Here is a 24,515-nt window from a genome sequence, read left to right as displayed (position 1 = left end):
ACATTTGTGTCAACAGGCGTTCCCTACACAATGTTTTTTGAGTCCGCATGAATAAATACTATTGGTTGTAGAATGACCACCCTGCAACAATTTAAGTTTGTCCCAAAAACGTTTTACGTCTGTCCGCACCAACACCAGAATGCTGAATGGAACTCAAATACTAAATAAACTAATGCAACTCAGCCAGTTAGGTTTACAGTGGGTCGTAATGATGACTGTCAAAAAGCAGGCTGCGTTTCCACGTAAGACCACCCATCTCCAATCAGTTTACGTATCACCATATTCTCCTTCCATTTGATGATGGGTGAGCACGAAATGCCAGCTCATTGTCGTTTTTCGATCTCAGTAGTGTGTGTGTGTTTATTTCTCGTAGCTTGCGGTAATTTGGTTCGCTGCGGCCTTGTGCGGGTGTGTGAGAACGCTGTAGCGCCTCCTCTCCGCCCCTCTGAATCAGTGCTGCAGTTGGCGGTGAGGAAAGGGGGCAGTGCGGATTCTTCCAGTCACTCCCTGCATTTCCATCCAGCCTCCGCGGTGTTCGCTGCATGGTCCTCGGCGGTGAAGTTCGCTACATTGTGTTTGATTGGTGAGTAAAAACAATAATTTAACCGTTTTAAAGCGAAGTCTGTGGCTACGAAAATGCGTATTACTGCGGCTGAGTGCAAGAACGAGCCTACAAACAGCTTGCAACGAGCGTGTACGCCGCTGTTGCATTAAAATGGCATTACTGTATCTATGGCGATAGGGACGCAGGGCGAAAAGATAAACGAGTAATGGAAGGCAACTGAAATCTCATTTTGCACCTATAAAATATATTCCATGGCAAAATTAACCTGGCTAATATTCTGCAATAATGTTTAGCCCTTGGTTGTCTGCCACAGAGGACAAAGTGCATACGCTATATGCGCCACTTTCCCGTTTCCCCGTATGAAATATTGCAGATGGCAGTTGTTTAATTCCAAATGTAAATATTAGGTCGCTACACTGATACGCTCGTGTCTGATTTGTAAGAAACGGTAGCTTTGGTTATTTTTATTTTTGCATTGGGCCAAGTACACGGCAAAGCGTATGAACATGGACGTATCCATAAGTCGATGGGATAACGGTACTGTAACGCTGAGGATGCATACAGGCGTGGTCGCGCAGATCGCGTCTCTGAGCTCGGAGGCTGATGGTGGCGCGCACTAAGGACAAGCCCTGCTTCCGCTGGGGACATTTTCTCTGGATATGACGGTGCACGCGAATTAATCCCGTCCTTATAGCTATGTGAAAGGTAGATTTACATTACATACAGGCTACTGGTGTATATTGACGTATTTTTACATCGAGGTTTCAGAAAAATTGCCATTGTCTCCTTTGACCTCAGACTTGGTAATTTTATTTGTGATGAAAGGCACAGGTATACGCACGCTGTTATTGTGGTAGGTTCATAGCTCTGCAGTACTGCCTATCCAGTGTCGCTCAGGACACCCCCAGACATTTTAACACTGCGTCGGGGGCAAGAACGCGAGCCAAACTGGGGACCTGGTGATAATTAACACATTTCCGCGAATTTTCCACAGGTTGACACAACTACTCCACCCAGATTCTGGACTTAAATTCTTACCGAAGCAAGTAGCCTTAGCAACGCACATATAATAAAAATCAATAGGCATTTTTTTAGGATTCTAAGTAGTCATCTGCAATGTCAACAGAGGCAGAGAATATCTTGTATAACTTTCCTCGCTTTAGCCTTTAGTACTACAGCATTACGGCGCTGCTGCATTAATGCGGTTAGTCGCCCAGTCTGCAGCACAGGCCACCGGGGCGGCGCGCGGACGGGCGGGGGCCCAGGTTACACCGTGTTAGAGTTAAGAGGAGGCACGGGAGTCAGCACTGTTATAGCGCTTCCACGCATATCTCTGAAAACAACTGTCTTCAGGCCTGCTTCTCAACAGGGTCCAGCGTTTCAGCCCCTACACTATCTCCACCCACACGCATCTCTTCAAAATGCGTTGTTTTGGTGGCTCTGTAAACGGAAAACTGACAGTACGTGAGACGTGTTGCTGTAGGTTGATTAAAAATAAGAAAAATATTGCAAAAAAAGATTTATAGAAAGAAAATTGATAAAGAAGAAAAGATTTAAGTACTGGTTGTGATAGAAAAGAACCTTGAACCGTGCTTAAAAAACAACAAAAAGGACAGAATAAAAAATAATTAATGCTTTTTTGTGTGTGACGATGTTACTGTAAGCCATTAGTCATTGATTGAGAGGTAAATAATATGCTGCTATTGAATTATCTTCATTTTCCCTAAACTCTGTTTCCTAATGCACTTAGATTTTGTATCTGTCATCTATTCTGTAGACTCTTTGAAGTGACCAAGCTCTCAGTGTGATAAGGTTGTTGGGAAGTGGGGGTGCCTTGTGTCAGTGTTAAATTTAGCAGGTACTTTACTTGTTAAGAGGGGAGGAGGGAATAAAAGCAGGGTTCACCTGTGACCGCTTGAAACTTGGCAGTCGCTCCAGGGCCGAAACGCACCATATGGTCCGGCCCGCGATCAGGTCCTGACACCCAGCTGGGAGATTTCCGCCCATTTCAGAACCCAGACCCACCCGGCCTGCCTGCTCTCTCCCTCGTGTTGTTGTTATTGTTGTTGTTGTTGACGTTGCGTCCCTGTGATGCAGTGTTTCCCTGGGTGCTTTAGCTGATCAAACGGACGCTCTGTCCCACTGGCCACTCATCTGAAATGATTTACGCTGTGGTTGGAGGAGCAGATAGTGGGAAATGATTTGTGTTGTTGATGGAGGCACAGATAGTGGGAAATGATTTTTGCTGTTGATGGAGCCGTGGCTAGTAAACCCTTCTCTGGGGGGCGGGGCGGGGGGGCAGATAGTAAACCCTCCTCCGGGGGAGGGGGGGGGGGGGGGGGCGAATAGTAAACCCTCCTCTGTTAAAGATGCAGGACCCCTGTGTGAATTTCAGTGTCTCGTTTCAGTTGTGTGAGTCTTTACTGGGGCTTTTCTCTCTCGGTTGCTCTTTAGAGGGTCTGGAAAGGGAAGGTACAGATTGTGAGAGGCGGTTTTTCTGCACTCTGACTGGTTGTGAGGTTGGTTTATCTGTATCCTGATTGGTTGTGAAGTGGGGTTTTCTGTATTGTGATTGGTAAGTCAGGTGTGTTTGTACTTTAAGTGGTTCTGCTCAGTTTTAACCAGCATTTTTTTACAGATCAGTGACTGAGTTTGTTTGAATCACTGCCTTCCCTAACCCCACGCATTCAAGTTTGGAATATGCTAGCTTCATGTGTCAGAATCATGACCTTATTGAGCTATAAGCCTAATCAGGCTGCTCATTACCTTATATTACTATGAGCCTGACCAGGCTGTCATAACCTTGCAGCACTATGAGCCTGACCATGCTGCTCATAACTTTGCAGTACTATGAGTTTGACCTTGCTGCCCATAACCCTTATGAGCTTCTATGAGCTTCACCAGGCTGCTCATAATCTTATGGCACTAAGAGCCTGACTAGGCTGCTCATAACCTTATGGTACTTTGAGCTTGACCAGGCTGCTCACAACCTTAGTGCACTATGAGCCTGACCAGGCTGCACATTATGGTACTATGAGTCAGGCTGACAATCAGATTTGAGATAATTCTGCCCAACTTCCTGGGGTGTGTTTTGCTAACATACCAGTGGTCAGTAACTTGTTCTGATGTAGATGGGGCTCCAATTGGAGGCAGTGGTTGAAGAACCATTCAGATTGCAGGAAAACTATAATATCCCTGCCCCCAGGTGAGAGAGAGGGGGGGCATCTGGCGTTCAAGAGGAAGACACTTAATCTCTGCTGTAGATCCTCACAGATAACTCCGCCCCTCCCCCTTGGGTTGTGCTGCTTCAGTAAACAGGGCCTGCTTTCTGTGGGGCTTTGTCAGTTGTTTTCCAGCAGTCCGACTCAATAAAAGTGACTCGGAGAGACTCTCTGCGGCGGACAGTGTTTTCATTCTTATGAGCTGGGCCTCGGTGTGTCCCACCACAGTAATTAGCGCTGTGTGGCATTTCCTGACTGTCCCCCCCCCCCCCCCTCGGAGAGTCTGGCCCCTGTTTCTCACAGGGCCTTCTTGTTGTTTGGGGGGAGATGACTACAGTCCACCCCAAGTGCACTGTTCCCCAACAGAAAGAAAGGTCACTCGTTCTGGAAAATTCTTTCCTAGCCTGCGAATGACAGTTCCTTTCCAGTGTTCCTTCCACATTGTCAGATGACCATTGATAAAAAAAAATTTTTTGTAATTGAACTTACAAGCGGTGCTTACTGTTTATATGTTATTCTCTGTTGTGGAAGCAGTGTGGCATGTGACATGTGGTGTGGCGTGTTACATGCCGCGTGGTGTGTTACCTGTCTGGTTAATACAGTGATACCTGCGATTGGTGCACTGTGTGTCCATTCATTTGGGTAGAGCCTGTTTGGTAGCTGGCTGTTTCAGAGCAATCGGCTAAATTTGAACATGGGTTCCTGCTATGGTACAGGCAATGCATCACCCAGGCCTTTTTTGTGGAAAGTAGATGCTTGTGTGTGAAAGTTTTTCTTAAAAGAAAATAATTAAACAATTGCTGTGGTAACGTTTAATCATAGGCCTGCTTTCTGGTCTGCGATGCCTGTAGGTAATCTGAAGGCATTTGCTTCCTGGGTATTGTAAACAAAATGAGACGCACCATCCTAATCGCCTTGCTTCCCATACAGGTCCATGAATTTTAGCCGTTACCATGCAGCACATTAAGGGGGGGGGGGGGCGGGGCGGGGCTCATCCCGCCTCTCTTGCACGAGCTCCCTGTACGCGCTGATTAAGTTTAGCTCCTTTAATTTGTGGAGGAATGTGACTGGAGAATCTGTCCGTGGCGCTATTGTGTTTTACTGCCTGGCACTGAGAGGCTCTTTCCCCTCCGTTCTGCAGATTAATGGAGCTTCGCGCAGACACAGGCCCTGGCCGGGGGGCCCACCAGCGGAGAGGGGGTGGGGGGGCTGGGGTCACCATGCAGTGGAGGGGCGGGGCCATTGGGACTGTGTCCAGTCCGATGCTTCATCTGAAATAATTGAACCTGGTACACAGCAATAACATTCCGGCAGATTCACTGACACTGAAGAAGCATATATTTTCACCCACCTGCCCGTTTCTCAGGCTTAAAGAGTTAATAAAAATAGCGTATCTGTTCTGGTCCTGGTAGGGCGCTGCATCTGGTACCATAGTCATAAATGCCTGAGTCTGAAAAATTGGGCGGGCCTTTCTGCAGCACTGCAAATCTGATTTGAATCTTACTTGCTTTTATTTCATGGAAGCAATTAAGCCAGAGTTATTTATTCCATACATAATTCATGTAACTGCTGCGTGTTTATTTCAGTAAAAGCATATGGAACCACTGTGCACGGTCTCTTGTACTGTTGCTTGTAGTTTTTCCGCAGATTTATTAGCCTGAACAGGACTCTGGCTTGGCCCTGAATTTTAATAAAAGGGGTTTATTAATCTCAGCAGGGCTGCCATTATGCTGATGTTCCCAGAGTTCCTTGTTATCTCTACGGTTTTCTCATTGTGTCAGACGGATTCATGTTTCTTCATTTTTTACATGCTGTCGGTGACAAACCTCATAAGACGCACCAAACGTTGTTGCCTCGATCCTTCCTTACCTCATATTCTAACCCTTTCATATCAAACAATGTACTGTTACATAGACTAACACTGTGCTGCTTGATGTGAATAGTGTTAGATTATCACTGTATGCTGTACTACAATCAAACATTCCCCTCATTAGGGGTATTGTAGTACTGTGTGTCGTGTGATGGCTCAATTTAAGGTCCACTTCCATTTTTTCACATTGGTGGGAGTAGAGTTTGCAACTGCAGTGAAGCATTTGCACCCATGCCGTAGGGAATAAATCATGGGTAATGCTGCATGGGTGTTATATCATAGGTAATATAGCATAGGTATTATATAGCGTAGGTATTATAGCATTGATATTATAGCATAGGTTAAATACCATGGGTAATGCAGCATAGGTAGTATAGCATAGGTTATATAGCATGGGTAGTATGGTGTGTGTATGTTGGGTGTGTCTGTGTGTGTGTGGTGTGTCCATTAGAAGACAGGGCAGGCCAGTTGGGGGGGGGTGGTGGTGCCTTGGGACAGCTGTCATAGTATGATAGCAGGTGAGGAAACACATGGTGCACCACCCCAGCCTGGGACAGAGGGGGGGGAGGGGTACTCTCCCTGAGTACTGGGGTGAGGGTGCGGAGCCCTCCCCCAAAAAACTAGACAGCCAGACAGACCCCACCCATCTGAAACGAAATGGCTCTGAGAAGAGGAGCCCTGCAGTGTCTCCGCGGCGACGGGCCGGGAGGAGGAGGAAGGAGGGAAAGATTAACGCTCGTGTGAGGATGAGGCCGGAAGGGCAGGTCCCTTTGAAACGACATTACCGCTGGGCAGACGCTGTCCAGGCCCCCGGCCTGCAATGCTTTAATACAAATTATGATGAATGTCCGTGTCCTAAGCGGACAGAGTGCAGGGTTCGAAAATTAGCGCTGCCGCTGGAGCCTCTTGGCGAAGCGCAGCGGTCCGTAAAAAACCTCGGATTTTAAAGAGATAAACGGTCTGAAAGTGGGTTTGGCCAGCTGTTGTAAACAGCATTGTAGGGTATGAGGCAGCCACAGCCTTGACTTGAGTTACGCAGCGACAGCCAGACAGAATTAGCCGCACTGCTGCGTGGCTACATGCGAGGAATGGATGAAAATATCCTGGTATTTGACTTTTTCGCATTTTTAACATTTTGAAATTCCACCGTTGGATTTTTGTGTCGGGGTGGGGTGCGCGATGAAGCACGGTTGTGCAGCGCTCTTTCTAAAACCATAACCCCAAATATACAATTATGAATTATCAAAATGAATTATGAATTATCAAAATGAATTATCAAATGAGTGAATTATGAGTTTGTTATACAAACAAATGAATTATCACCAGAATTATTCTGGTGATAATTCATTCAGCGACTGTAATCTCTTCTCTGAAATTAGTATGTGAATGCAGCACTACGCCACAAAGGAAGAGGGGGGCTTGGCACCTCAAACATGCTCTCGCCAGAGACGTGCGTTCCCTCTGAAGAGGCTCTGTCTGGGACTCGGTGAGCTGTGAGAAGGTCTTTGTGGAAATTGAGATGGGGCGTTTCGTGTCTCCTTGGCTGACGGATAGCGGCTGACGTCCTCCTGATAACGCGAGCCCGAGCGGAATTTATGGGAAGCAGCGATCGGCGTTCCCGCCGGGATTGGGCGGGGTAAAGTAACTCTCGCGCATCTGGAATTGTTTTGTTCGCCCGTTCCATTGTGTCACGCCGGAGCGGATAGGCTCTCGCAGCGGGTCCCATCGCCGTGGAAACCCCAGAACCGCTCGCGGCATGGCTTAACTGAGCGCGTGCAGTCTGGAGCGCGTGGAGGCAGGTCCGCAGAGTGCCGCAGCATACGTGCGACTGTGCATTGCTGCTCCTGGACTGGGTTTGGGATGGGGGGGGGGGGGGGGGGGGGGGTCACAGAATATGGAGCTTAAACCCCCCCCCCCCCCATGTCATATGGCTCCAGCTGTATGACATGTCCTCTCTTTCACCCTCTCTCCCTCAGCAGGACCCTGGTCATGTTAGACGTCGTGCAGACCTCTGCTAGCCTCCACTTGAGAAATAAAATCAGCTTTAGTTGGTGTTTTCTCAATTTCTTTAATTTATTTGCTTCTTATAAATAACCGATGAATAAAAGTCATTTTAACACTCTGGCCTCCTGAAATCTGATTTGTGTTGAAGCCTTGAGCGTTCCAGCTCGTTTCGTTCCTGTCTGGCTCCAGTCCCCACAATGCACTGGGAAGGCCCTCTTGAACTCTCGCACGCTGCCAGTGTGTTTAAATTCTGATTTCACGCAACACAGACCAGCTTACCAGAAAGAATTGTTTGCGAGGTTTTCAGTATGGACACTCCCTGTGAATTTTGCAGTTATCATTATACTCCCATTTCTCCTCTGGCTCCTGTACTCAAAATCTTTGCAGGGCTTAGCTAGAAACTTAGCAATCATGCATGTCCTGGTTTTGGTCCAGTTTTTACATATATGGTACACTCCAGTTTTGGAAAAACAAGACTTAGCATCATGATAAAAGCAGTTTCCAAAATCCAACATAATTTTAATTGCTTGTTGCCAAGGAGATGTTTGTATGATGCCATTAAATATCCCCTGTTCAGCAGCGCAACAGCAACATCAAAAGCTAGGCCCCGCCCTTGTTTTAACGCTCCGGTGTGTCAGATTGTTGTGGCGCTGTTCAGCCATGTAGCAGTTTGTTCATTGCGGTTTCACACATGTTCTTCATGCCTGATGTCCCATTCCCTTAGCACTGGTCCTCATGCTGAGCTCTGGCCCTCTGTGCGAACCACACCCTAATAACATGGAACAAGACCAACATAGCGCAGGAATAGAACATTCTGGAATAGTACCTTTTTAGCATGCAGAACCATTCCAGATATCCCCTGTCTATCCTCTATCCGGCAACCATTCTGGTAGAGACATTCGGAACTGCAGCCAGAGCGAAATGTGATGCTTTTGTAGGAAGCTGTCCAGCTTACGCTAAGTGTTGGGTTTGTCCAAACATCCTTGTGGGCTATTAAGCACCATTAATGCCAAAAATGTCCTCCTCTTCTGCTCTCCTTATGATGTCTTATGAAGATGGAACTCCATGAGACACCACTAAGTGCTGTGTAATCACCTTAAGTGGGACAAAATGTCCAACCAGAGAACATTCAGTCGTAACTGGAGAAGTGCTGTTTTTATAGAGAAAGGAAAGAAGAAAGATGCCAGAGCCGTCTTTAATGGAACCAGAGCCATCTTTAACAGGGATGGGTCTGCCTTTAATGGGGCCGGAGTCTTCTTTAACGGGGCTGAAGCTGTCTTTAACAGGGCTGAAGCTGTCTGTAACGGGCCGGAGTCTTCTTTAATGAGGCTGAAGCTGTCTTTAATGAGGCTGAAGCTGTCTTTAATGAGGCTGAAGCTGTCTTTAACAGGGCTGAAGCTGTCTTTAACAGGCCGGAGCCTTCTTTAACGAGGCTGAAGCTGTCTTTAACAGGGCTGAAGCTGTTTTTAATGAGGCTGAAGCTGTCTTTAACAGGGCTGAAGCTGTCTTTAATGGGGCTGAAGCCTTCTTTAACGGGGCTGAAGCTGTCTTTAACAGGGCTGAAGCTGTTTTTAACAGGGCTGAAGCTGTCTTTAGCGGGTCAGATCCATCTTTAATGAGGCTGAAGCTGTCTTTAACGTGGCCGGAGTCATCTTTAAAGGGGCTGAAGCTGTTTTTAATGGGGCTGAAGCTGTCTTTAACAGGGCTGAAGCTGTCTTTAATGAGACTGAAGCTGTCTGTAACGAAGCTGAAGCTGTCTTTAACGAGGCTGAAGTTGTCTTTAATGGGGCTGAAGCTGTCTTTAACGGAGCTATAGTCATCTTTAACAGTGCTGAAGCTTTCTTTAACGGGGCTGGAGTCATTTTTAACGGGGCCTGGAATTAGAGCCAGAGAGCTCCAGGTGCTTGCTGTCTTTGGCTTTTGAGTAGCCGAGTGATGTAACTCTACCCAGCCCGCATACACTGGGCAGGTCTTTAATAATGATAAGTGTGTCCCGGGCTTTGGAGGGGCTTATGTAAAATTTAAACAGTCCAGTTACCAGCTGGTAGCTGCCTGCGGTGCAGTCTGTACTAAGGACCTCATCTCTATGTTTCAGGGTACATCCCAATACTTTTCACTCCTCACCTCTTTTCTTACACTCCCCCACTACCACTTGTCTCCTACCCTGGAAGTATGTGGAGAACAGGAGGGGAGGAGATGAGTGGAGGAAAGGAGAGAATAAGGAGGTGCAAAGGCAATTGGGACATCTTATCTGCTTCTCCGTCATCGGCGTCGACTGTTGATGAAGTAGCCCTATCATAACTTGCTCAGCATGGAGCATACATGCATGTTTATGATGCAGAGACCCCAAATAGTCCCATAACCAATCACAGACGAATGGTCAGCCCATTTAAAGCTCCAAAATAGCTTGTGAGTTTCAGGTACAAGTAGTTGCATGTACTGTACAGTAAACAAACCACAAACATAGGCTACTTGACATTGCAGTTTGCCTCGAAGCACTAATTAATATGTAATCAGCAACATTAAATCACATAAACATCTCTGTATAGGCAAACACAATATTTTTCTGTAATTCCAGAATTCCTATGTGCCTGATGTCTGAACATGCAGAGGACTAATTCACCTCATATACTGTGGCTATATTGTGACAGCCTACACTCTATTGCCAGTTAATTGCATTTCACATAGGCTTTCCAGTGTTCATGTTATGGCAATATTCACACTGAAAAACAGTTATTTCCCACTGTAACATCTGAAGGATTCAACCATCCTTTAGAAATGGATGGTTGAATAAATTCATTCATGCATATTCACATTCTGAAATTATGGTAGCGACCGTGGTTATTTATCTTCAGAGTCACGTCCATTTACGTAACATTTCACGTACAAGCAAATTAAAAAAAAAACCTGCTTCCCTGTCTTAAATTGCCAAATTTGTCTGTAGGATATGAGCCACAAAAATGAACGGCCATTTTGTTATCCCTAGTAGGCAATCTAGCCCTTGGGTATGACAATGACCTCCTGAACCATACACAAATTGGACTAAATATCTTCCATAATTGGGGAAATTTAAGTTCTCTGCCATCCCGACTTTCAAAAGATTGGATTGTGTCAGATTCTGTGAGATGGCCTTCCTATCTCTGTAGGCGTGTGCATGATGATGTCACTCATAAATGTGGAAAGACTTCTGCTGTAGGATACATTGATGTATCCTTTTTTGATGTATCTGATGTACCTGTACCCATACCATACCTGTACCTTTACCTGTACTGTACCTGTACCTGTACCCATACCATACCTGTACCTGCACCTGTACTAATTATAAAGTGAAATAACAATCATTGCCAGCATGTGGTGTATTGACCTTCTTTTCATCTTTATTTCCTTAATTGTACCACATGTGGTAGTAAACTTCCAAACTGAAATGCTTCCAGGGAAAAAAACTTAACCACTCTTATCTCTTAGGTTTATACAAGACAGCCAATCTGCAACACCATTGGGTGTAGATAAGACAGCCAATCTGCAGCAAGGTATTGCTGCTTCCATGTGATTGACAAAAACGCATCACATGACCAAATAGAAGCTGTACAACAGACCCTGCTGTAGTTAAGAAGCAGAGTAGACTGATGGAACACAAGAGTGGAGTATCTGGTGAGGGGATGGAACCAGTGGTATTGCAGGAGCTGACTATCTGGTGTGTATGGGGAGTCTGGTATCACAGGAGCTGAGTATCTGGTGAGTTTGTAGAATCTGTGGTATTGCGGGAGCTGAGTATCTGATGTTTGTGGAATCAGTGGCATTGCAGGAGTGGAATCTGTGCTATTGTAGGAGATGAGCATCTAGTGAGCGTGTGGAATCTGTTGATGATCAGTATGAGCCGACAGAGAAGGCGGGCCCCACAGTCATGTGCGATGCAGATTGGGCGTGTCGTTTTTCATTTAAACATTTTTGTTGTATGTGTTGATTTCCTCACTCTCTCAGTCCCTGGCAGCTGCCCAATGCTCCACCCAGGTCTGTACAGCCTGTACTGAGGGGCCTGCACGTGTAACGCTCTACAGAGGATATGATCTCATCCACAGAGTTCAGAGAGAACAAAATATTGTGTGGCTCCTCCTCAGTCAATGTCTTAATATTACTGGCAGCATTAATTTAACTCAAATTTTAATTTAACCCAAAGCGCAAAAACTGCTCAATCAGGTCAGCACGGCACTGCTAAATATATATATTAACCACTGCTAAAATATTTAGACTCTTAATGCATGGTGTTTTTGTTCAGAGCACCGGGAGAGTTTTTTTTATGAGAACCTTCCCTGAAATGTGCTGATCGATTTGGAAAAACACAAGATGAATGAGCGGCAGACTAACTCTGCTGAAGTTTTATGGCACTCAAACAGGGAAACTACGTAAAGCCAATCCCTTTGGCTTAAGGGGTTTGTGGAGTCAGGTGAAGTTACCATGGAAGATAACCTTTGTGACTTTAGGTTATCACTTCTGTCTCTGAGGCGTGCGATGGACTTCTGAAGGGCCATAAACTTCAGGTGACTGTTAGAATGAGTCTCACATGTGGCTTCTTTATTGCTAGGATATCTAGGAGTGGAAAGTGCAGGTTTCTCCCACAAAAAAGGTGTAGATGTAGCCCCTCTGCAGCTAAGTCACAGTAAAGGAGGTTTCCCATGTGATGTCATAGTGACAGAGGTTCCCTGTGTGATGACACAGTATCACAAATCCCCTATGTGATGTCACAGTAAGAGAGGTTCCCTGTGAGATTTGCGCCATCTTACAGCAGTATGATGGTCTGTGTGAAGTAATTCAATTAGATTGTTGAGGGATTTTAAAAAAAAGTATTTTTCTGCATGGGAATGTTCAGGTGACTGGAAATCGAGTTGCCAGCACACAGTTTGACTTCTCAGTTTAAAAGTGCATCGATTAACTTTAGAAATACAAATTTACCACTCAGGGTTGTGGAAGTCTTAATTTACCACAGTGGGACATGTCCATAGCCCAGGGGTACTTTTGTCTTACCTGAGTATTGCTTGACCAATTATTAACAATTATCTAAATTTTGCATAGAGGAATGAACAAGTTCTTAGAGGATGAAAATCCCCTGGATTCTCTAGTCTGTGAGTGAACACACATTCAGCTGCTCAGAACTGGGGTGAGCAGTGTTTGTTGGAACGGATGAGGTCATCTTTGTGAGGGACACTTCCAGGGTCACTTATCTGTTTCCTGTCTCCTCTACAGGGAGAGAGGGACGGGGGTGAACTCTGTTAGGAAAATATGAGCTGGGTTCATCCTGGCTGGGCTTATCTAGAGTGGTCTCTCTCCTTGTGCACATTTAAAGTTCTGCCCTTTCTGTGGCCAGCTCTTAACCTTAGCTTTACTCTGAGTGTTTGAGATGCGTTCACAAAACACACAACCATCAAGGAATTTTTCTCATGTGAAGATAGATAATAAATTCTAATTAAATAAATGAATATCTTCACGGGAAACGTGAACACAATTACATGCGTACAGTGCTGACCCATGTCTCTGACTCATTAAAAGTGTTCAATAGAGTGAAGTACTTGTATGTGTTATGAGAGTATTTTTGCAGCTGGTTATGGTTTGTGGTCATAATTAATGGATAAAACATGGCCTTTCCTCTACACACACATGCTGTCAGATAATAATGGTTTTTAACCTTTTATCCACCGCTTTGACTTGCCAGTCAGCCCGTTGCTGCGGTAACAGCAGGTGGTGAAGTGTCACTCATGTGCTTGAGTCCCGCCCACTCACAGCAGGAGCTGCCACTTCAGCGAACCAGTCGTTCAGTTGCACAGCAGTTTAATGCAGCACAGTAAGCTGTGTAAAAGGCTGAGCTCTAACTGGGACCCTGTGTGAGAGCACAGCCCGGAGTCCCCCTGCGTGACAGCGCAGGCCTTCCCTGTGTGAGAACGAAAGCCCTTCTCTGTGTCAGAATGCAGCCCCCCCCCCCACCCCCTCCACCCATGTGACACAAACCACAGCATGGAAAAAGAGTGGTCAGTGTTCCTGTCTTCTCTCATATTGATCAGATGGTCTGCTGGAGTGTAACTGATTGGTAGTAAAGCGCTTTGTCCACATTGCCCCCCCCCCCCCCCCCCCCCCGATCAATGCAGGACAGCACAGATGTTTCCCAAGAGAATTCCAGTCTGTCACAAATCCTCCCCGGTCAGATTGCAGGTTCCAATCTCACATATTATCTTCCCATTCCAGCTGTTCTGGAGCATAGGGCACAGCTGTATTCCTGTAGGGCTGCTTTCTTTATCCTGGATTTTTTTGTTCAGATCAGTAATTATGGTTTAGATTTCTCACCAGCTGTACACTCTCTCCTGTATGAGACCACAGTAAAAATGCTTTCACCAAAACAGACATCGGAAGTGTCAGGTGAAACATATGATCAGGCTGATTAAACGATGCATGAAATCCTAAAACAGATTGGCCATCTTTCTTCTCCACTGCTCTGGAGGAAGGACATGTCTCTCTCTCTCACACACACACACACACACACACACGCTCTCACACACACACACACACACACACACACACGCTCTCACACACACACACACACACACACACACGCTCTCACACACACACACACACACACGCTCTCACACACACACACACACACACACACACACACACTCACACACACGTACACTTTCTCTTCAGCGGGACTCTTGGAAGGTTCCGGGCTTTTGCAGCGTCCCGCTCGTTGAGCGGCTGCCCAACGCGTCCTTTCGGCGAGCGTTCTCCCCGCCGGGCAGCGGGGCCCTGGCCTTTGTGTGCGCGTTCTCCCCGCCGGGCAGCGGGGCCCTGGCCTTTGTGTGCGCGTCGGCTGCGCTGAGCGACGGTTCGGCCCGCGGCGCGCTCTGTGACACCCTCGGCCTCGCTCGTTTGGGAAGGCGCTCGGTCGCTAAGCTACGGGGCACCGCTGCGGAAAGAGCGCGGGCCAGCGGCGAAAACGGAACGGAAAAAAAAGCGCCTCTCCAACAGCGGCTCGCCGTCTCCTCGTTTTCGTGTCTGGTGACGAGGACCTGGCCGCCTTTGCGTAAGATGCTACGGCTGTTCCGCTGACTACTCTAAGGCTGGTTTTGGCCTTTCGTTGGACGGCACCAAGGAGGGAAACGCACTTTGACCGCAAACCCCCGGGACACTTTCGGCGGTCCTCCGAGACTACGTTCGAAGTCTTCCAAGCCGACAGCCACGTCACGTTGTCCAGGAACACTGGTGAACGTGCATTAATTATGGCGCCGGTCCGACCTTCGTTTGATTAGTGTCCCACTGTGCCAGTTCTGACTCTGACACTGTGACTGAGGTTCACGCACTCAAACAGCCCTCAGTACGCATGTACCCATGAGCACCTGGAGGTGAAACCTTCAGATGTGCTGTATAGGCGTTTGCAGGTTTGCTGTGAGTAAATGGCGGTATATTTAACGAAGAGCTGGAAGCTCCTCATTACCCCGGTGCTTTGATATGTGCGCTCTTGGTGCTCGTCTAATTGTGTGTTTAACGGCTCTGCTCTTCGACGCTCACTGAGGTTCCCCTGATGGCTGGTCTGGGCCAGCTGCTCCTCCTGCCAGGGATTTAGGGGTGTACAGAGAGAGAGAGGGGTTATTTGGGAGAGAGTTTTTGGGTGTACAAAGAGAAAGAGGTTGACTGGGTGAGAGATTTGGGGGTTTACAGTGAGAGAGAGGTTGTTTGGGAGAGAGATTTGCAGATGTACAGAGAGAGAGGTTCTTTGGGAGAGATTAGTGGGTGTACAGAGAGAGAGAGGTTATATGGGAAAGAGATTTGGGGGTGTACAGAGAGAGAGAGGTTATTTGGGATAGAGATTAGGGGGTGTACAGAGGGAGAGAGAGGTTCTTTAGGAGAGAGATTTGGCATAGGGCTTGTTCGGCTGAGCTGAGGGTGGGAGGTGTGTGGGAGGGACCTGTTTATTTATTTATTTATTTAGTGTCTGAGAGGAGTGGGAGTTATAATGGCAACCAGACTGTAGAGCAGTACGCACACTCACGCAGTGCAGCGCGCCCCTCATTTTCATCTCATGCATCAGACCGCAGTGCAGTGCGCACCCCGTTTTAGCAAATTCACAGGGAAGTCCTCCATTTTGGCTCTTTTCACCGCTGTATCCCCTGGAATCTGAGCTCAGATCCGAGGTGTAAGAGCAGCCTTTTAGGAAACAGCACTAATGCTAACGGTTCACTCTGGTTCATACATACCTGCGTTATTCTCAGGCCGGTCTTCATTGGCTCCCTGACCTGAACGCTCCTGAACACTTGCGCTGTTCGCAGCACGTCTCCCACCTCAGGGTTAGGTCGCTTCACGGTTATGTAAACGCGCACTTAGCTCAGGACTGCCTGCGTAACGTGTGTGTTTGGAAGACGGGATATTAAACTGTTTTCCTAAGGAAGGCATCAAATCTGGTGGCTGGTCGACCGGCCGGATATTTCCCTAATCTCTCCTGCTTTCTTCCAGAGCGAGTGTGTCTGAGAGTGTTTGTGCAATGGAGTCTGGCAGCGGTGGGAAAGGAGAGCAGTTTCCCTGGAGACACGCATGGAATTGTGGGATTGCACGCTAGTCAAAACATAGAGGGTCTTCTATATTATGCTATGAACATTAGCTGTGCATTGCGCTGGTATAAGAACATGTAACAGTGATTTGTTGTGGATGCGTAAAATGCATATAGCGTGTGTTGTGCTATGCTCCCTGTCTCGTGATGCTAACATTATTGAAAAATAGCTATTTCTGTTTCAGTTCAGGGGGAGGTGGGGCTTAAGAGCTCTAATCACCAAGATGAGGTGGATTTCTGTGTTGAACATGCTCCTGGTTGGCAGTACCCCTGTGTGTGGTAGCCGGTGTGCGATATTTGACGGGGGCCTGGGGCTGGCTCGGGTGGCAGGTGTGTGATATTTGGGGTCCGGAGGCTCGGCACAGTCGCCGCAGTGGCGCAAGCTGGCAGGTGTTTTGGCTGCGCGGCGCTGGGGAAACAGCTGTTATTTAACCGCTGCTCTGGCGTCACCTGCGTGTAAAACCCTCCACCTCCTGGGAGAGACCTCAGCTGCCCTTTTATGCAAGAATAACAGCCCCAACCCTTCCTTTTCAAAATAAGAGCTTATACAGGATATAAGGAAATAAAAAACAAACATTCAGAAAAATAATAATACATTTTTATTAATAATAACAATACATTATTGTTGTTAATAATAAAATAATAATAATAATAACAACAGCCACAGTAATAATAATTATAATTTGTCCCCTCCCCTTTTGCCTTTATAGTAAACGGCTATGGCTTACGGTTGTACAGCCGCAGATTTTATACACAGAATAGGTAGCTGGGTAATGTAGTTTTTCAAGCTTGTGCTCTTTGCTTTGAGTGATAGCAGGCAGACTGTTTGTTCTCACACTAGTGCTGAACACACATGCTCATACACATGCACACACACACTCACATACTCTCACACACACACACACAGATAGATATGCACATATGCACAAGAATGCAGGCGCACACCACATCCACACACACTCATGCGCATGCATGCACACACACGTGCACACACACATACACACACACACACACACACACCCACTGGGCACTGAGCCTGTAACATCTGCTGGCGTCTCTCCTCTCTTCCGTCTCTGACATCGCCAAGCGTCCCGAGTCCGTTCCCCTCTCATTCAGACACTGTGGTGGGAACCCCAGGCCGTGTTGCTTAACATGGGGTTTTTTCCCTGAGTGAGCCAAACCGAGTGTTTGGATCAGCTAACTGCTTTTAACCAACATGAGGGGGGGGGGTCTGTTTGCTGCTGAAATGGAAAAAGAAGCATAGAGGACAGAACCTGAACTATAGTACACAACTGCGAAGATAACAACAAACATGTTTTTTAAGATTTTTTTGGTTTGTGACATTCTTCAGCCCTCATTGCTGTGGATTTCGCTCTGGCTTTGGGACAGCGCCACTGAGCATGTGACCTCCTCCCAGCCACGTGATGCCAGCGGCTGCTTCTTATCACACCGCAGTTCGTGAGTCCAGCTCGCACAGACACGAGTCTGAGGAAGAGCACTGAAGCGCCCCCTGTCCCAGGGTGATGCTGGAGCCAATTGTGCATCAGGACGTTTGGCCACGGTCCACTCTGACACAGTATTATACCCGACCGAGGAGCTCATCCGTGCACTGAAACACTGAGTCACCCAGCAGCCCTGAGCTAAACCTTAATTTTCTGTTTTTGTTTTGTTTCGATTCTCTGATTCACTGCTTGTCTTGCCGTTCTGCCTCTGGAACGAGCCTCTTGGGCTCAGCTATCCTCCCCTGCTTCGCTGGAAGTGGGCGTGCTTTCCCCGGAAGATTCTTCCAGGTCAGGAGATGGATTTCTAGAAGACTGCTGTGGTGCTTTTTTTTTTTTTACCATATTATTGGTAAACAGATCCATTTACCGTCAGATATAGATTTTAGAGTGAAGTTCCCCTTTAATGATTCTGTAATTGAATTCTTTGGCTGCTGTGACGCTGGTGTGCGCAGTGGGACAGTGGGAGGGGTGGAGAGTGGGTGGTGTGTCTCCACTGCAGTGCTTTTTGAGTTGTGGCCTGTTAGTGTCTCTCGTGCCAAAGGGATGTTCCAGGAAGTGAGGTCGTCGCAGATGTGGGGATGTGTTGCCAAGGCGATGATGGAAGGCTGGGGCCAGTGTTACACCCTTACCGCCCCCCCCCCCCCCCCAACCTCACCAGATGGTGACAGCCCTACAACTGTGGTAGTGACCATGAATTCCTAGGCGTGACATTCCCTGTATTTGACATTCCCAGTGTGTGACATTCCTTGTGTGTGACATTGAACGGGATCTCAGAATGGCTTCTGTCGAGCGGTTCTCCTTTGTCTCACAAAATCACTCTCGGCAATGGGGGGGGGGGGGGGGACTGTTTCTCTCACTCCCAGCGGGGTCAAATCTGTTTCAGATGGAAAGGGAAGAATTCAGTTCTTAAGAATTAAAAGCTGTTAGCTTGTGCTTATCCTTCCTGGCTTCTTTTGCCCACAGCGTCTGTGTTAAAAATTTAAGAAAAGAAAAGGAAGTGTGTTTTCATACAGAGCTTTTCACTTGTACTGAATTCACTGTTGTGGAAATATGTGATGCAAATTACAAAAAGAAATCTCTAAGACTACGGTGTCCTATAATACGTGCTTGAAATGTTCATCTCTCCTCGAGTGCTGGATTATGGACTGCCCACATCTTCTGCCTGTTTCCCGGGCTCTGCGTGTTTCTGCAAAGAACTAAATAAAACACAATAATAAAAGCTTTCAGCTGCTGCCCTTTGTATCGAATCTTCTGACTGGCCGGCAGAGGGTTTGTCAGAAAAAGCAAACGAGGCTCACAGCAGCACACAACCGAGAATCCATATTTCAGACCTTCCTCCCCCAAAAAAAATAATATTCAGCCCTTTTGAGTAGTGCCTCTGTGTGAGAGAGTCGGGCACGTCTCCTTCAGGTTTTGGAGCAGGCATGTTTTTAAATGGCTAAAGCAGCGTTGCGATTGTGCAGCTCTTCCCTTGTAAGGGCTGATAGGGAGCTGCCCGTGCTCCTCCGTGGCGCGTGTGACTGACTGCCGCGTGTCGTCAGGGCTCGGGACGGGTTTGTGTGGATGATCGCTGCAGGCCTGGCCGGGTTTATTTGGATGTGCCGTGTGAGACTGTCTAAATAAACAGGGCTCTATGAAGGCGGCTCCATTACCCCGGGGGGGGGGGGGGGGGGGGGGGGGGAGATGGTTTATTTCCTCCTTTGAGTTGCCATGGTGCTGCAGTGTACTCCGTGTTCAGTGTCTCTGTGCTCATATGCGCACTCCGTGTGCAGCAGCCTCGTTGAGTTGCCATGGCGCTGCAGTGTGCTCCGTGTTCAGTGTCTCTGCGCTCATATGCGCCCTCCGTGTGCAGCAGCCTCGTTGAGTTGCCATGGCGCTGCAGTGTGCTCCGTGTTCAGTGTCTCTGCGCTCATATGCGCACTCCGTGTGCAGCAGCCTCGTTGAGTTGCCATGGCGCTGCAGTGTGCTCCGTGTTCAGTGTCTCTGCGCTCATATGCGCACTCCGTGTGCAGCAGCCTCGTTGAGTTGCCGTGGCGCTGCAGTGTGCTCCGTGTTCAGTGTCTCTGTGCTCAGATCCACGCTGTACGCAGCAGCCTCCTTGAGTTGCCATGGCGCTACAGTGTGCAGCGGCGGGGCTGAAGTTATTACCCCTTTCTTAATTACCCACACGACTGCATTTAATGCCGCAGTTTCCTGCGAGCGCAGCACATAACGCGCAGTAAACATGCTTTATTTGCAGCGATGCTACAGGAAGCGCAGGCAGTCTGCTCTGCCCGTATTCATATGTAAAATCATTTATGAAACGGCATTGTTCAGAAAGACGCTGTTCTTCACGAGGCATAAGAAACAGCGTGCGAGTCACAGCTGTGCAGCCCATCTGTGTCATTATAGTGCTGAATCACTTTCGCTGTCAATTCAGTGATTCATAGCTGTTTGTCTGTTTTTATGTGCTGGTTCACTTGCAATCGACTCAGGAGAGTCAGGAGTCGACTTCCTTCTGATAACGACTCTCACGCATCACTTTAAAAGCAGTTGAGAGTGAACTGTGTAAGAACAGAAATGACATCCCTACTCCCAGCCTGGTCCATTCCTACCATGATCGTTGCTGTGAACCCCCCCCCCCCCCCCCCCCCGCCGCCCAGCCCTCACATACCCCAGCTCTCTATACTCCTACCTCTGCCACAGTGCTCTCTGGGAAAGCTAGCTGGTGCTGGCTCCGGGTGGAGCTGGGGCCCGAGTCTGTCCGATTTCTCCGTTTACACATCTGTCCGCCCCCGGGCTCTGGGAGGGGCGGCAGAGCAGAGCCAGATGTGTGGAGGTTTCACAACAGCGCCAGCTGGGAGTTGGGTTCACAGCCTTCTGCCGACAGATCTGTTAACCATTTATTTGATGCGTGCAGTGATGGAGGCTAATGCTAGCGCTAGCGCAAATGAAACGTACGGCTCTAACACAGGCCGAGTTTCTGCTGCCTTCCTGTGTTATCTGCTCTGCTAAAGACCTGAGAGGGGTTTGGCCTCACTATTGATGATCTGTGATATAAGGCTTTATGGCCATTGTGTGTGAAGAAGCTGCTGGTAGAGATGGGCTTGTATTCTATAATGGTGAAAGCAATCGGTCAGTAACTGTGGTTCTTACACAGCCCAGTGGGGCAAAATCTGATTGGTTCTGTGTGTTTAACTGTCAGTGAGCGTTGACGCTGCCCTCAGTCCAGGAGCATGCACACGTGATCTGTTTATTTTGTGTCTGTTAACCTGATGTTTGGCGTGTCCATTCAGTACTACCCTCTTACCAGCTTGTGTTATAATGCTGATATGTTTGGGATGTGTGTGCTGTCCGGTGTCTCTTATCCCAGGCCCTGAACAGCTCAGCCCCCATGCCCCCACCTCCCCCCCTTTCAGCGAAATACTCATGAGTTTGACATGCCAGCCTGTCGCTGTGTGAATGAGGAACGTGTTCTCTGTGCCCGTGGGGACAGCTGTGTCGTACACAGGACTCTGGTCCGTGTCCCGATATGGCTGGTCTCACAGGTATTATGTGTGTTAATAATACCTAAAACCAAACACAGAATGAAGGGAATGCGCTAGGATTCTGACATAAATTTTTAATGTGCAAATCCTGTGCATACACTGTGGAATATATTGCTGTAATGCGACATTGCAAGTTATATATTGTAAATACGATACCATAATGCATACAGTTGATAAAAATGTAACAATGGAAATATTGCTTACTTTATTTTGGGCTTAATGTATTCCTTATGATTGGGTTTTTGTTATTTTGTATTTTGTCATACCATATATTGACACGGAGAGTGTTGGCTGAGGCTGGCTGCTTGTTTAAAAATACTCCTTTCTCCGGGCCTGTTGTGAGATAAGGAAGGCTGGTGTGTGCATAGCAGGCATAGTTTGAGTGATACATCGCCGCCGTCGCTTTAAGAAGAGGGGAGCAGGCGGCTGATTGGCTGGTCGGTGGTGAACAGTTGGTATCCATGACGGCGTTCTTCATTGTGAGGTGCAGGGCAGAATGTGTGGGGGGTTTGTTAAGACAGGAATGCAATGTGTGAACTGTGTGGGTGCGGGAGGGAAATCGTTGGAGTGTTGGGGGGGCGGGGGGGGGGGGTCGCAGATTGAGCGATTGAGATTGGCCCGCAGTTCCACCGCGGTTGCCGGCCTGGATCTCTCGCACAAACGCTGAGGAAAAAAAACTCCAGGAACGGACTCCCACGGGCACTTTGATTCACCTGCTTCTGTTGAGAAGTGCAGATTTTCTACTCTTATGCTTAGTCGTAAATAAATAAATTAATAAATAATGCCTCAATTTCCTGAAAATGGGCCAGTGGGTGTCATACATGGATTCAGCAGTCTTGTCCCTGAGGGTGTACATAAATGTAAAGGCATACAGCTGTTACCAAACAGCCCGTAATCAGTGGGTGTAACGTAGAGTCCTTTGCCTTCTTTTTTCATTAAGGCTAACCTAGCAGCACCTGAAATCACATTTAGAGACTTAATGCGAATGAGGGACTGCAGTGAGGTCATGCTGGGTGTTGAATCACTCGCGGGATGTTTCGGGAAGGCTTTGGGAACGTTCTGGAACGTTCCGGCTTCTCGAGAACCTCGCAGGCGGTTCTAATTGCCCGAGGGGGCGCAGGCCCCTGGACCCCAATTCGCGTTTCACGTCCCAGGAGCCCGGGGCGGACGCTGCGTTTTGTGCATCTGGAAACGGTTTCGGGAATACAATACCCGCGCCCCTCGGCGCACGGGTTACCAGGTACTCTGTCTCCATGGCGATGTCTCCCTCCCACATCCGTGGCGGTGCGCAGCTCAGCGCGATGTGTGCGCGAATCGGAGGAGACGCGGAAAGCTGAGCTCTCCACGACGATTCTGAATATGCAGCCGGTCCTATCCGCCCCCACAGTTCAGTCAGAAACGTCTCAGTTATGAGATTATTGTTTATTTATTTATTTATTTATTTTGCATTTAAATTAAATTCAGCGCGTGTCAGTAAGTGTGTCACATCTCAAAAGCATAAGTGGCTATAGAAAGAGACAAGTGATTTGATTAATATTAAACTGGATTTAAACTTTGTGTGTGCGTTGGAGGGGGTGATTTTATTGGTTAGTGTTAGAACAGGTGCATCAGCCCCACTGAAACACACACATTGTTGGGCACAGTGGTGTTGGGGGGGGGTCTGAATCGGCTATTCTCTGGCAGCTGCTGGGCGGGTCCCGATGGCTGTCGTCAGGAATCTGGTGTGTAAGTTTGTGTGCGTGTGGACAGGCTCGATGCACATTAGACTGGACTGGAGAAAGGAGTGCAGCAGAAGTAAACAAAGAGGTATTATCAGCAAAGGCACAGATGAGTGTGTAGGGCAAGAGGGCAGCATCTCTGAATTGTCCATTGTTTTTGTTATTAAATAACCATAATCACGACCGTGCGTCATTTTTATATGTAATTTGACTCCCAGAACTGCACACCATTTGCTTTCTGGAATGGAGTTTGGTACTGGTGTCACTGATGCAGCAGACCTATCAGATAAGTGTGCATGCCTTGTGTGTGTGTGTGTGTGTGAGAGAGAGAGAGAGAGAGAGAGAGAGAGAGAGAGAGAGAGGGAGGGAGAAGAAGACAATGGGAGAGAGAGGGGAGACGGGGAGGGAGAGAAAGAGAGAGGAGACAGAGATGGAGAGAGGGAGGGGAGACGGAGCGGGAGGTAGAGAGAGACCTTGATCTTTGATTCCTTTTAATGTTAACTGAAGGTAAAGAATAAAAACTGCCGATTTTTGTTACTCAAACATTTCAAACATAAAAACTAGGAAAGAAACCAACAGAAGCAAAACAAGAATACAAAAACACAAAAAAAACAGAACGAGAGAGAGACAGAAAGAGACAGAGAGAGATGGGGAGAGTGAGAGAGAGAGAGAAAGAGAGAGAGAGAGAGAGAAAGAGAGAGATGGAGAGAGAGAGGGAGACAGAGAGAGAGAGAGACAGAAAGAGACAGAGAGAGATGGGGGAGAGAGAGAGAAACAGAGAGAGAGAGAGAGAGGGGGAGACAGAGAAAGAGAGAGAGAGAGAGGCAGAGAGAGAGACGCAGAATAACACATGCAGCAGCTGGGCGTGGTGCTGGTGTGCTGGAGCGGATCCAGAGCTCCGCGCCGCGCTGAGCTGGTCCAGCGATCCACTGCGTTCAGCGCGCTTGACTGCTAGCCAGCCGACCGCTCTCAGTGCCACGGGTTCGAGCGCCGCGATGCTAATCACTGCGGACCCCCAATGCGTTTACGCCTGAATGAGGAGCTGAAATGTGTCCAGCCCCAATGGTCAAAGTTGAGGCAATCCGAAGGGTAAGCAAATACCCTTATTTGTCATTTTTTGGCATGATGACTTCATCGAATCTCCCCGTGGAGGGGGAGACGGTGTAACCGAAACGCAGGAAGCGTCCGCACCCTGGAGGCCCTTGTGACCCTGCTCTGCTCACAGCCTGTCTGTACAGGCGCACACAGCCACAGTCAACCCGTCTGCCAGCCCCCCTCATTCAAATGATCTATCTTTATTTCACCAGGGAGGTCACTGCTCTTTTTCACTGAGGACCTGGGGAGTCAGACTGGGTAGGGAAAGCCTGGGGGTTGTGCAGCCTGATGTAGAGGAGCGATTCGGTGGGAATTTGACTGGGACACCAGGGTTACCACAAGAGCACTCAGAAAAATGCTGGCATCTTACCCACCTCCCCCCCACCAGCCTCTTCCTGCACGGACGTGCCGGGAAGTCATGTG

At 47.9% G+C, this 24,515-nt stretch overlaps 1 protein-coding gene across 1 annotated transcript in view; it reads left to right on the top strand.

The window, feature by feature from the left end:
• The first annotated feature begins 420 nt into the window (after positions 1–420).
• LOC118217506 (spectrin beta chain, non-erythrocytic 1) overlaps positions 421–24,515 on the top strand; it is an 84,966-nt gene continuing 60,871 nt past the window's right edge. The window contains exon 1 of the mRNA XM_035399392.1: positions 421–583. The gene's annotated coding sequence lies outside the window, so the exon portion shown is untranslated. The remainder of the gene's footprint in view (positions 584–24,515) is intronic.

Source organism: Anguilla anguilla, chromosome 2 (assembly GCF_013347855.1).
Source record: "Anguilla anguilla isolate fAngAng1 chromosome 2, fAngAng1.pri, whole genome shotgun sequence".
Lineage (NCBI taxonomy): Eukaryota > Metazoa > Chordata > Actinopteri > Anguilliformes > Anguillidae > Anguilla > Anguilla anguilla.
Note: the sequence above shows the minus strand (reverse complement) of the source record. Positions and strands in the feature narration are given on the sequence as shown.